The 12259-nt window shown below is 40.9% G+C and overlaps 1 protein-coding gene across 1 annotated transcript in view; it reads right to left on the bottom strand.

Moving 5' to 3' along the window:
- Nucleotides 1–11037, bottom strand: part of LOC126418698 (UDP-glycosyltransferase UGT5-like) — a 131339-nt gene extending 120302 nt beyond the window's left edge. Inside the window, exon 1 of the mRNA XM_050085593.1 lies at nucleotides 10905–11037. The gene's annotated coding sequence lies outside the window, so the exon portion shown is untranslated. The remainder of the gene's footprint in view (nucleotides 1–10904) is intronic.
- Between the last annotated feature and the right edge of the window lie 1222 nt (nucleotides 11038–12259).

A 12259-nucleotide genomic window follows, 5' to 3' on the forward strand; every position in this document is an offset into this window, starting at 1 on the left:
CAGGAATACAGAAATACAAGTCGCTGAGGAATGAAATAAATAGGAAGTGCAGGGAAGCTAAGACGAAATGGCTGCAGGAAAAATGTGAAGACATCGAAAAAGATATGATTGTCGGAAGGACAGACTCAGCATACAAGAAAGTCAAAACAACCTTTGGTGACATTAAAAGCAACGGTGGTAACATTAAGAGTGCAACGGGAATTCCACTGTTAAATGCAGAGGAGAGAGCAGATAGGTGGAAAGAATACATTGAAAGCCTTTATGAGGGTGAAGATTTGTCTGATGTGATAGAAGAAGAAACAGGAGCCGATTTAGAAGAGATAGGGGATCCAGTATTAGAATCGGAATTTAAAAGAGCTTTGGAGGACTTACGGTCAAATAAGGCAGAAGGGATAGATAACATTCCATCAGAATTTCTAAAATCATTGGGGGAAGTGGCAACAAAACGACTATTCACGTTGGTGTGTAGAATATATGAGTCTGGCGACATACCATCTGACTTTCGGAAAAGCATCATCCACACAATTCCGAAGACGGCAAGAGCTGACAAGAGCGAGAATTATCGCACAATCAGCTTAACAGCTCATGCATCGAAGCTGCTTACAAGAATAATATACAGAAGAATGCAAAAGAAAATTGAGAATGCGCTAGGTGACGATCAGTTTGGCTTTAGGAAAAGTAAAGGAACGAGAGAGGCAATTCTGACGTTACGGCTAATAATGGAAGCAAGGCTAAAGAAAAATCAAGACACTTTCATAGGATTTGTCGACCTGAAAAAAGCGTTCGACAATATAAAATGGTGCAAGCTGTTCGAGATTCTGAAAAAAGTAGGGGTAAGCTATAGGGAGAGACGGGTCAAATACAATATGTACAACAACCAAGAGGGAATAATAAGAGTGGACGATCAAGAACGAAGTGCTCGTATTAAGAAGGGTGTAAGACAAGGCTGTAGCCTTTCGCCCCTACTCTTCAATCTGTACATCGAGGAAGCAATGATGGAAATAAAAGAAAGGTTCAGGAGTGGAATTAAAATACAAGGTGAAAGGATATCATTGATACGATTCGCTGATGACATTGCTATCCTGAGTGAAAGTGAAGAAGAATTAAATGATCTGCTGAACGGAATGAACAGTCTAATGAGTACACAGTATGGTTTGAGAGTAAATCGGAGAAAGACGACGGTAATGAGAAGTAGTAGAAATGAGAACAGCGAGAAACTTAACATCAGGATTGATGGTCACGAAGTCAATGAAGTTAAGGAATTCTGCTACCTAGGCAGTAAAATAACCAATGACGGACGGAGCAAGGAGGACATCGAAAGCAGACTCGCTATGGCAAAAACGGCATTTCTGGCCAAGAGAAGTCTACTAATATCAAATACCGGCCTTAATTTGAGGAAGAAATTTCTGAGGATGTACGTCTGGAGTACAGCATTGTATGGTAGTGAAACATGGACTGTGGGAAAACCGGAACAGAAGAGAATCGAAGCATTTGAGATGTGGTGCTATAGACGAATGTTGAAAATTAGGTGGACTGATAAGGTAAGGAACGAGGAGGTTCTACGCAGAATCGGAGAGGAAAGGAATATGTGGAAAACACCGATAAGGAGAAGGGACGGGATGATAGGACATCTGCTAAGACATGAGGGAATGACTTCCATAGTACAAGAGGGAGCTGTAGAGGGCAAAAACTGTAGAGGAAGACAGAGATTGGAATACGTCAAGCAAATAATTGAGGACGTAGGTTGCAAGTGCTACTCTGAGGTGAAGAGGTTAGCACAGGAAAGGAATTCGTGGCGGGCCGCATCAAACCAGTCAGTAGATTGACGACAAAAAAAAAAAAAAAAAAAAAAAAAAAGGGGGGGGGGGGATATGTGAAGGTAAATAAATGTTTAGTACACTATATGGGCAATAAGAACTATTTTTATTTTTGAATAATGAAATTAATGGAATTAGTGTTCCAACAACTACAAAATTAATAAAAACAAGCAAACAGGTAAAGTGCTTTTCTTCTTGTGTCATCCACAGTTAAAAAATAGACAAAGCAGAATGGAAAGCTAAGAAAGAATTTTTTATTTTAGAGTGTGACCACATTCTCTATTCCAGCTTGCTGAAAAGCTGCCTGGATGTTTCCAGATGTAGAGGTGGGTCGCTATAGCTGTGATTGTGGACATGAAGTCGTCTGCAGCATATTCCACCCGTCCGTCAACACACAATTAATAGCATGCATTGTGCCCCTTGCTCAACCCCCACTCTAGTCGAAGCAAATTTACTAAAAAAAAAAAAAAAAAAAAAGATTCGAAGGAACACCACAACTCTGAGGTCATGTTTACAAACACGTGATACAGACGTCAAATAGTTTGCGAGCTAACATCCCAAAGGCGTTCTGGCTCACATGCGGTTCCCCTTCGTCGAAATGTCTTGGCTCAAACTCGTCCTGGGTTTGAACCACACGTGTCGCATTACACGCCCTGAATTAGACACTTGTGAACATTTGGTTAAATTGTCTGGCTGATGGCAAGTTTCCGACATTGTATGAAACATACAACGTTAATATAACATACAACAACAGTAATAATAACATCGGGAGGTAAATTAACGACCCATAAATGATGTAGGTCACACATTTGCGATTTGGTTAGAACAATGTTAATTCAGAAATCAGACTAATAGCGCTAGTGGTCGTATTTAGAATTACTGTTACACTCGAGCGCATATCCATTTGACACAGTTCTATCATTCACAATCTCATCGCGAATTACAAGCCCAATACTCCACCTCGTTAACTACACGAAAAGTTCACACCAGGCGCGCGGCTGCTCACCGCTCAGAGACTAAGTCCTGCGATACCACGCAATGCGAAATTTTCTAAGTCGTTTCACTTCCTAGCTACCTAAACACCAACCGTCCGCTTTCGCGTCTCCACCAGCACTGTCCTTCTGCCCGTCCCCGGCAGCGTTTCCCGCACGCCGAACATCCTCGTTCAACTGACTAGTCCAAGAAAATGGCTCTGAGCACTATGGGACTTAACATCTGTGGTCATCAGCCCCTAGAACTTAGAACTACTTAAACCTAACTAACCTAAGGACATCACACAACACCCAGCCATCACGAGGCAGGATTCGCACCTGCGACCGTAGCGATCGCGCGGTTCCAGACTGAAGCGCCTAGATCCGCTCGGCCATCCCGGCCGGCTGATGCGTTTCTATATGAAATGTCGATCTTTAATATCGACCAAAGCGGTCAGATTTTAGCATTCAGATCTTTGTTACAAAACTTGTTAATTTCACTTTAACAGTAAATCCTAAAGTATTGTAGATATGATCAATATTCAAGTTTTATTGGGATCACCATGAAAATTTATGGAGGGAGGCAGATTAAAATTACTGTGGCTTGATTCCCTGCATTATTACAGAATTAAATAGTTTTAATAAACGTTTCTCTTTATGGCCGATCTTATGTCCGCCATATTTAATACTACAACGTCTCCCTGTCCACAGACAGCTTCTACGGGGTTTCCCTATGACATTGGTTCTCGTCTGTCTCACTCGCACACTAAGCGCTTAGGCCCGATTCGGCACAATAGACGCCTGTGAATTTCCCCGTCTCGTGGCGAATATGCGCTCTTTGTGGGATACGGTCCTGGACGACAGGGTTCGTTTCACAATTCCTGAAGGCTGACTCTTTCGGCCATATACTTAAATGAGAGTGAAATGCTCATTAACTGACAAGCTGTTGCGATGCCAGCGCTCCAAGCGGTTACATTTCACATTGCAATGAACAGAAGATGAACGACTTTTATAATCAAACCTACGGCGAGGCCCTACATTTGATTATATTTATTTGACGACAGGCAAGATGTGACAAAGTGCCCTATTACACCATTTCACATACCGACTTTGACAAAGAAATATGATAGTGTAATACCAGCTTATGGGTATTACACGATCATGCAGGCAGCTTTTCAGCAAGCCCCAACAGAGGAAGTGGTCACACTCTAAAATTAAAAAAAACATTCTTAGCTTTCCGTTCTAAATTGTCTATTTTTAAACTCTGGATGCCACGAGTTTCAAAGCGCTTCATCTGGTACGTACTTCTTATTAATTTTGTAGTTGTACTAACACTAATTCTATTAATTAAATTATTCAAAAATAAAAATAGTTCTCATTGCCCATAAGGTGTACTAAATATTTCTTTACCTTCAGATATTCCCCCTTCAGGACTTTATAAGCCGCTTCACACATTTCTGGAACCGTATTGGTTAATGTGCACTGTGGTATTCGAGTGATGTCTTGTAAAATAGAGTAGCTCTCTGCTGTATCAAGAAATCGCTGTGTCCCGGTTTGCTTGCCTGCTGCACATAGAGCGTTTCTCAAGTGAGTAGCGCGGGATTAGCCGAGCGGTCTAAGGCGCTGCAGTCATGGACTGTGCAGCTGGTACCGGCGGAGGTTCGAGTCCTCCTTCGGGCATGGGTGTGTGTGTTTGTCCTTAGGATAATTTAGGTTAAGTAGTGTGTAAGCTTAGGGACTGATGACCTTAGCAGTTAAGTTCCATAAGATTTCACACACATTTGAACATTTTTTTCAAGTGAATATTCTGTTTTGTAATGTGAGAAGCCACTTTACTGAGCAATTACTGAAACGCACTCTCATCCATTCGTAAGTAATTTATGTAAGACTTGACATCCTCCATTTACAGCTCCCATAACAAATTTTGCTGAATGCTTTTTGCTATGTCGACGTAATACCCATAGCTTCACCCGAGCATGTTTCCTTTTTTCCCGCCGCTTTTCTTCCAAACGCACACACATTGCAATTGTGGAATAAGCAACTGCAGTGCATAACTGGTTGTTGTTCGCCATATTGCAATTTAACGAAAAATATGACGACAGTGTAATACCCCTTTCTCGCGCCACGTCAAAGATCTTTGTCAAAGAAATATGATGAATATTTGATCATATTTCCTTGTCAAAGAAATATGATACGATTTCTTTGTCAAAGAAATACGATAGTGTAATACCAGCCTAATCACAGGGCAATGTGGTTGCGGCATCGTCCAAAGATTGCAGCGCCACACCCAAGTCGACAGCCACCATCGATACCATAATATATTAGCGATGTTTCACTGCCATCCAGAGCGCTCTCTCTCTCAGCACAGCAACGCCCTCGCGAGGTGGTCAATATAGAGCCAAGCATGGAAGTGTTCTGCGCCAGTTCGTCGTCTCATATGAAGCAGGCAGCACCATCGAGTAGGACTAAAGAGTTATTCGAGTCTCAGGTGGAAACGCACTTTTGTAAATGTTAAATATTGTACCTCAAGGGAACACTTTTTTAATTCTATGCATCAAGTGATGCTTCAATAGTCAATGACAGTAGTAAATTATCAGTCACTCCTGTGGCAAAGCCCTGGATCACATTAATTAAATCATTTCATGCATACATATAATAAATTGAACTAATATTTCATTTGTTGTACTTCCGATCGCAGTTTCACCTGGTCATAATAATGGTGTTTGTTGCTGCTGAACTGATGTACCTGCTTGGGTAATGTGGCTAGCAACATTCCCTCCACGTGAAAACTGCGTGGACTCCAGCTGAAAGAGCAGCGTCATCATCACCAACTACGTACACTATAGATGCGTCAACACGATGCACATTTTTGCACGCTTAATTTCCTGTAAACGGAGGTCGTGCGTAAGGAGCATTGCTTGCCGTCTTCGGTGCGAATTTTGACGCTTTTTAGCAAGCGACTGGCAGTTGGGGCGCATGTGTGTCTGGCTGTATAGGCTGTTGAAGTTAAGATGTGGAGATATTTATGTACAGTAATGTATGTTAACTCCAAAGGAAGCACGCTTAAATTTATACAGTAGATGATTACACACAAAGAAAAGTCGTATGGGATGCCGTTTCTAAAGGCTACTTGAATAAAAATTTGAGATGGGATGCCCTGAGCTTCAAGTATCAGATAAAAAGCCTACTATCATGTTACTTTAAAGAATACACCGAAGAACCAAAGAAACTGGTACACCTCCCTAATACCGTGTAGGGCCCCAGCGAGCATTCATTTTTTCCACAACACCACATGGTATGCACTCGAATAATGTCTGAAGTAGTGCTGGAGGGAACTGACACCATGAATCAGGCAGGGCTGTCTGTAAATCCATCTGGGGCGCTACAGTCATGGACTGTGCGGCTGGTCCCGGGGGAGGTTCGAGTCCTCCCTCGGGCACGGGTGTGTGTGTTTGTTCTTAGGATAATTTAGTTTAAGTAGTGTGTAAGCTTAGAGACTGATGCCCTTAGCAGTTAAGTCCCATAAGATTTCACACACATTTGAACATATTTTTTGGAAATCCATGAGAGTACGAGGCGGTGAAGATCTCTTCTGAATAGCACGTTGCAAGGCACCCCAGATATGCTCAGTAACGTTCATGTCTGGAGACGTTGGTGGCCAGTGGAAGTGTTTAAACTCAGAAGAGTGTTCCTGGAGCCACTCTGCAGCAATTATGGACGTGTTGGGGTGTCGCTTTGTCCTGCTGGAATTGCCAAAGTCCGTCGGAATGCGCAATGGACAAGAATGGGTGCAAGTGATCAGATAGAATGCTTGCGTACGTGTCACCTGTCAGAGTCGTTTCTATACGTATCAGGGGGCCCATATCACTCCAACTGCACTCTCCCCCACCATTACAGAGCCTCCACCAGCGTGAACAGAGCCCTGCTAAAATGCAGGGTCCATGGATTAATGAGGTTGTCTCTATACATCTACACGTCTATCCACTCCATACAATTTGAAACGAGATTTTCCGACCAGGCAACATGTTTCCAGTCATCAACAGTCCAATGTCGGTCTTGACGGGCCCAGGCGAGGCATAAAGCTTTGTGTCGTGCAGTCAGCAAGGGTACACGAGTGGGCCTTCGGCACCGAAAGCCCTTGTTGACGATGTTTCGTTGAATGGTTCGTACGCTGACACTTGTTGATGGCTCACCACTGAAATCTGCAGCAATTTGTGGAAGAGCTGCACTTCTGTCACGTTGAATGATTCTCTTCAGTTATCATTGGGCCCGTTCTTGAAGGATCTTTTTCTGGCCGCAGCGATACCGGAGATCTGATGTTTTACCAGATTCCTGATATTCACGGTACACTCATGATATGGTTGTACGGGAAAATCCCCACTTCATCGCTACTTCAGAAATGCTGTGTCCCATCACTCATGCGGCGATTATAACACCACGATTTAACTCAACTAAATCTTTATAACATGCCATTGTAGCAGCAGTAACCAATCTAACAAGACACAATAAGTTTCGAATAGGAAAACAGAGAAAAATAAGCAAGAAATTTATCAAAAGTACATATGAAAACTGTGGATGAATATTCGTGCTATGGTAACTTAATAGCACAACAATTGACGAGCCTAACATTTGAACAAAAGAAATAATGAGGTATGCGCAGCTCTTCCATAAACTACTAGAAACACAAATGAAGGACAAACAAAAAAATACGAAATTGAGAAACATAGCCTCCGTTCTTGTGGGTTCTGGGGTCTATGAAATTACCAAACTTGTCGAGTGAAGAGTCTGAGGATGTTAATCTACATTTAATATTTCACGACAAAAAGTTTTGTAAACAACATTTTTTTACAAAATAAAATACAAATGACGCATTCAAAGTTAGTTAATCTTCACGTAACGACTAAGAACCTTCCTTAAGTATTTCTCACTTACAGGAATATTCACCGAACTGCTTCGTTGTGAAATGAAAAATAAATAGTTCAGAAGGGTATATAAGTCGCCGATTGCCAGCTAACGGAATGTTATTGCCAACCTTATCGCTGCAGTTTCCCAAACAGAAAATCTAAATTCTCGCTGTGACCGGCTTTGCTATTAAGATACTTCTTTAGCTACAGTCGCTCTTTTGTTTTTCCTGCAGCATTATTATCACAATAACCGCAGCACAAGCTCTCTAACAGAGACGGACTGCTTGCGCAATGAGGCAACGTGTAGACAATATAATTGCCTTGTGTATCGCGCTCTTTCTGTAAATTTTTGTGCGTGCCCTTTTATTTCCGTGCGTCTACGATTGTATTCGAGGAAAGTGGCAGCGTGTGGACATGTCTTAACTTACTTAAATGGAAAGGGAGACAAGGGAATCAGGAAGTCACATGCCAAGTACAGTCTTCACGTTTCTTCATTAACCAGATACTCATGGATGAAGCAGGGATTGAAACTGAGGATAGCAAAGCGAAAGCAGAGACGCTTAAGACCATTTTAAAATGGTCCTTCACAAAATGAAAATCCAACGGTTTGTTTCAGTTTGATTTGCGCTCCACTTAAAAAATGAGCGATATAGATGTTAGTGCCACTGTTGTTGAGAAACAGCTGAAATCGCTAAAACTTAAAATAGCTCCAGGGCCCTATGGAAGCCCTATCAGATTCTATACTTTGTGGCTAGTTAGCCCTCTAGTACCCATAGTCTACCATGGATCATTCGAACCAGGAAATCGTGCCAATTAGTTGAAAGAAAGCACAGGTTTTATCCGTTACAGGAACAAGAAGGGTAGCAGGAGTCATTCACAAAACTACCGTACAATATCCTGATGCTCATTTGTTGTAGAATCTTAGAACGTATCCAGACGACAAACGTAATGAGGTATCTAGAGCAGAATGATATCCTCCACAACAGACAGCATGCAGTACGAAAACATCGATCATGTGAAACCCAATTCGTTTTTTTTCTTAAGCGATATCCTGAAACCCATGGATAAATACAGCCAGATAGATATATTTGTCGATTTCAGAAAAGCATTTGTCTCAGTACCACATCTACTCTTACTATTAAAATTACGATCATTCGGGCCATCAAGCGAAATTTGTGACTGGACTGAGGTTTTCTTCGTAGAGAGGACGCTATGCTTTTGCAGATGATCCGGTTATCCATGAAGAACAGAATGCGATTCATTTTATAAGATCCTTTATAATAAATAAATCAGTAAATCCCCGATTTTTTAAAGAATCGACTTACCATCTGTAATACAGTTTCGAACGTCTGATTACTTTAGAAAAGAGTTAATGTGTTAAAAATTTGACGTTAAGCTTGCAAGGCAGAAAACGTTTAAAATTGTGCGTAAAGTTTGTTGCAAGTTTAAAAAGCGTTCTCATTTTCAAATACAGGATGTACGTAATCTAGGTATATCTGTGCAGTAAGTTGAACTGCTTCAAGACACAAACATAGTTTCTAACGGTAATAGTTGTACTGTGTTGAAACTTTCACATAAGATATAACTCTCCATGAGCTAACGATTTTATTTTATTTTTAAATTCGGTGAATAATTATACGAAATATTGAAGATAAAATCGTTTTTGCTCCTGGAAGCTGTTAGACAACCTGTCACGCCAGGTTACTTGATATTATAGAAAGTGCCAGAACTGTTCATAATCTCAGTATAAAATATCGAAAATGTAAATCAAAATAGTATATACAAAAATGTGTACGAGTATATACTCCACGCCCTTGAAGATGCCTTGCAAATAATAAAGCCGAAGCGCATATGGCACGAAAAATGTGTTTTATTCGGTTGTGATTAGACGAACCTAAAGAAATAATTATCAACATGATATTATAAACAACTGACGACGACTGACCAACACAGAGATGGCACCCATATAACTATTTGGAAATAATAATCACAATAACTATGGCAAAGTTAATTTATTATTTTTTAAGCAATGACTCGAAAAGTTCAATTTTTAGACATGCAGTAGTAGAAGGAGAAAGGATCTGCATTGCCTAGTGAATCTAATTTTGGCAAGAAGAGGAGTTGTGTGCAGCTATAAGTCTCTGACAATCTACCTGCACAAGTAGAATGTTTGACAAAAATGCGATTTCAAATGTGGACTGGACTTGTACATTCCCAATAACTATGTCACAGATGTGATCTAGAACAGAATAAAGCAGACGGTCAATATCTCCGTATAATATGGTGTATAGTCGTCTGAGACATCCACAACAGTTTGAATTTTAATTTCCTTAGAGGCCATACTGAAATTCACCACATGAAAAGCAGAACAATGCTCCGTAATTAGCAGGAAACAGTGTGGATTTTTAACGCTTCTTTCGGTGTTCCTCTCTCCAAGAGTACACACGTCCTCCAATATCAATAACGAACAGTACAATAATGGCCTCGCCGGACCAAATTCGGTGTTTTACATCTGTATTTTTTGCACATTGCGCCACTGAAAGTCCGATTTAAAAAAAGTTCGACACTACCAGCTCTAAGGCGCACATTTTGTTTTTGCATCTCTCGCCGAGAGCTAAACTGTTAACACTTCGCGCTCATAAGCGTTATCATTTTTGTAACAGTTGTCTTTCTTTTAGAGATTGGTAATAGTCTCCTTCAACTTCTTCTAATCTGTGTTGCGAAGTTACATTTTCAAGCCTGCTGGAATTGACAAAATCAATTTCCCAATAACTCTTGTATATTGTCATGACACTGGACACCTCCGGCTACCCTTAGTAGATTTTTGTCTGTCGTCAAGTACCTAAAAATAAGTATTCGAAGGAAATTGGTGCTTTTTACAGTCCTGTAAAGTCTCACATGACGAAACTACTAAGATTTAGAATATGTTCCCTCAACTAGTGGGTCACTAGTGACTGTTTGAAAACTCGTAACGTAAGAGGGACGAAGCGGGAAATCGCACTCGTTAGATATAAACAAATTATCCCGGCGTACATCTTTTGAGGAGACGTTCAGGAAACACGCTAATCTGGATTCCCGAATGGGGATGTGAACTCTTATTGTGGTCAAATTGTCAGACGCTATGAGTAGTTGCCACCGTAGCACAATAGTCGGAGAACACGGAGGTCGCGCAACAAACACACTGGACAGCTCTCGTGCATGACGCCACAAACCTTTTCTGTAGAAACACGCAGTGTGCGCCGCTGCTCCTCTCAAATTATCAACAGCAACTTCCTGCCCACAACTGAATCAGATACTGGCCTTGTCCCGAAAGTCTCCCGCTTTAATGTGACTGGACACTTGGTGGGGGGGAAACAGCTGCGGATTTCTCGCACCAGATGGCCTCACAAACGCTGCGAATCTCTCAAAGCGAGCCTCGTCTCGCTACGCGCGACATGGTTGTCAGAGGGGAACGGGGAGGTGGGGACAGAGAGAAGGCGCTCAACCACGCAGTCATAGTGGTAGGAGCTTCTCTGTCTGTTTACGTTGGTTGAGAGACAGGAAATAACTGAACAATACTGGGCGAGGCAGCAAGGACCTCAAACAAATCCAGGGCCGTTGCTAGGTGTTTTGCCGCCGTAGACGATAACTGAAACTGATATCCTCTTTTTTTACTGCCATCAGTCTCCTTGATACCTCCCCCCCCCCCCCCTCCCTTTGCCTCCAAGACCAACATCGAATTGCACAACAACGAAAATCTCCTATTATACTTTCAGATTTAATCATTAAACTAAGGTGACCAAACTTCCTCGTTCTCAATTTTCATGCTTTGTCCCCGATTCCTTCAAAACTTATTTTTGGTCCTCAATCTTTGAAATTTTCCAACGTAATTGAAATAGGAGAATCTGTTGAATATTTCAAAATAAAACTCAACTGAATATACCAGTGCAACCAAATTTTCAATCGATATCTTATGTTATTTAATTGCAATAAAATGGACAAGTAAAGATGTGGTTATGTTGTATTGATGCCAGGCATACCGATCATTAAAAAAAACTGTTTCCTCATGCAAGGTTACTGAACTTCGAATAATCCTTCTCCTGTACAATAAATTTTTCGCTTCAGATTTTTTTCTTTGCAGAATCAGAATGAAATTTCAGTACAAAATCATAATTTCGCTCTGTTTTTATGTGTTGCCTCATATTTGTAAAAATTTGACTCGTTCTATATCCAGTCATATTCTCAAATGGATTTACAGAACTCAAAATAAATAAAATAAGTAAATAAATGAGTAACATTTAAAATATATCAGAAGTAATACTCCGAATCGCAGTTCTTTATTCTTATGTTATACCCATTTCATGACAAGTATGATTGAGATTCATCCTACTTTTACTGGATAGTCATGATACAGTTCACACATTCGATGAATCAAGTTCATGTTTGTTTCCATTTTGTACTCTGTATCCATAGCGGCTGCTTTCGTTTTTAGGAAGGCAGAGGGAACGTGTTTACTTTCGTTAAAGTATTCGGTGATTTAAGTTTTCCTATTTTTCATTTTTTCTCCTCGTTTGCTCAATTTTTTGTT

The sequence above is a fragment of the Schistocerca serialis genome, chromosome 9 (assembly GCF_023864345.2).
Source record: "Schistocerca serialis cubense isolate TAMUIC-IGC-003099 chromosome 9, iqSchSeri2.2, whole genome shotgun sequence".
In the NCBI taxonomy this organism is placed as follows: Eukaryota; Metazoa; Arthropoda; class Insecta; order Orthoptera; family Acrididae; genus Schistocerca; species Schistocerca serialis.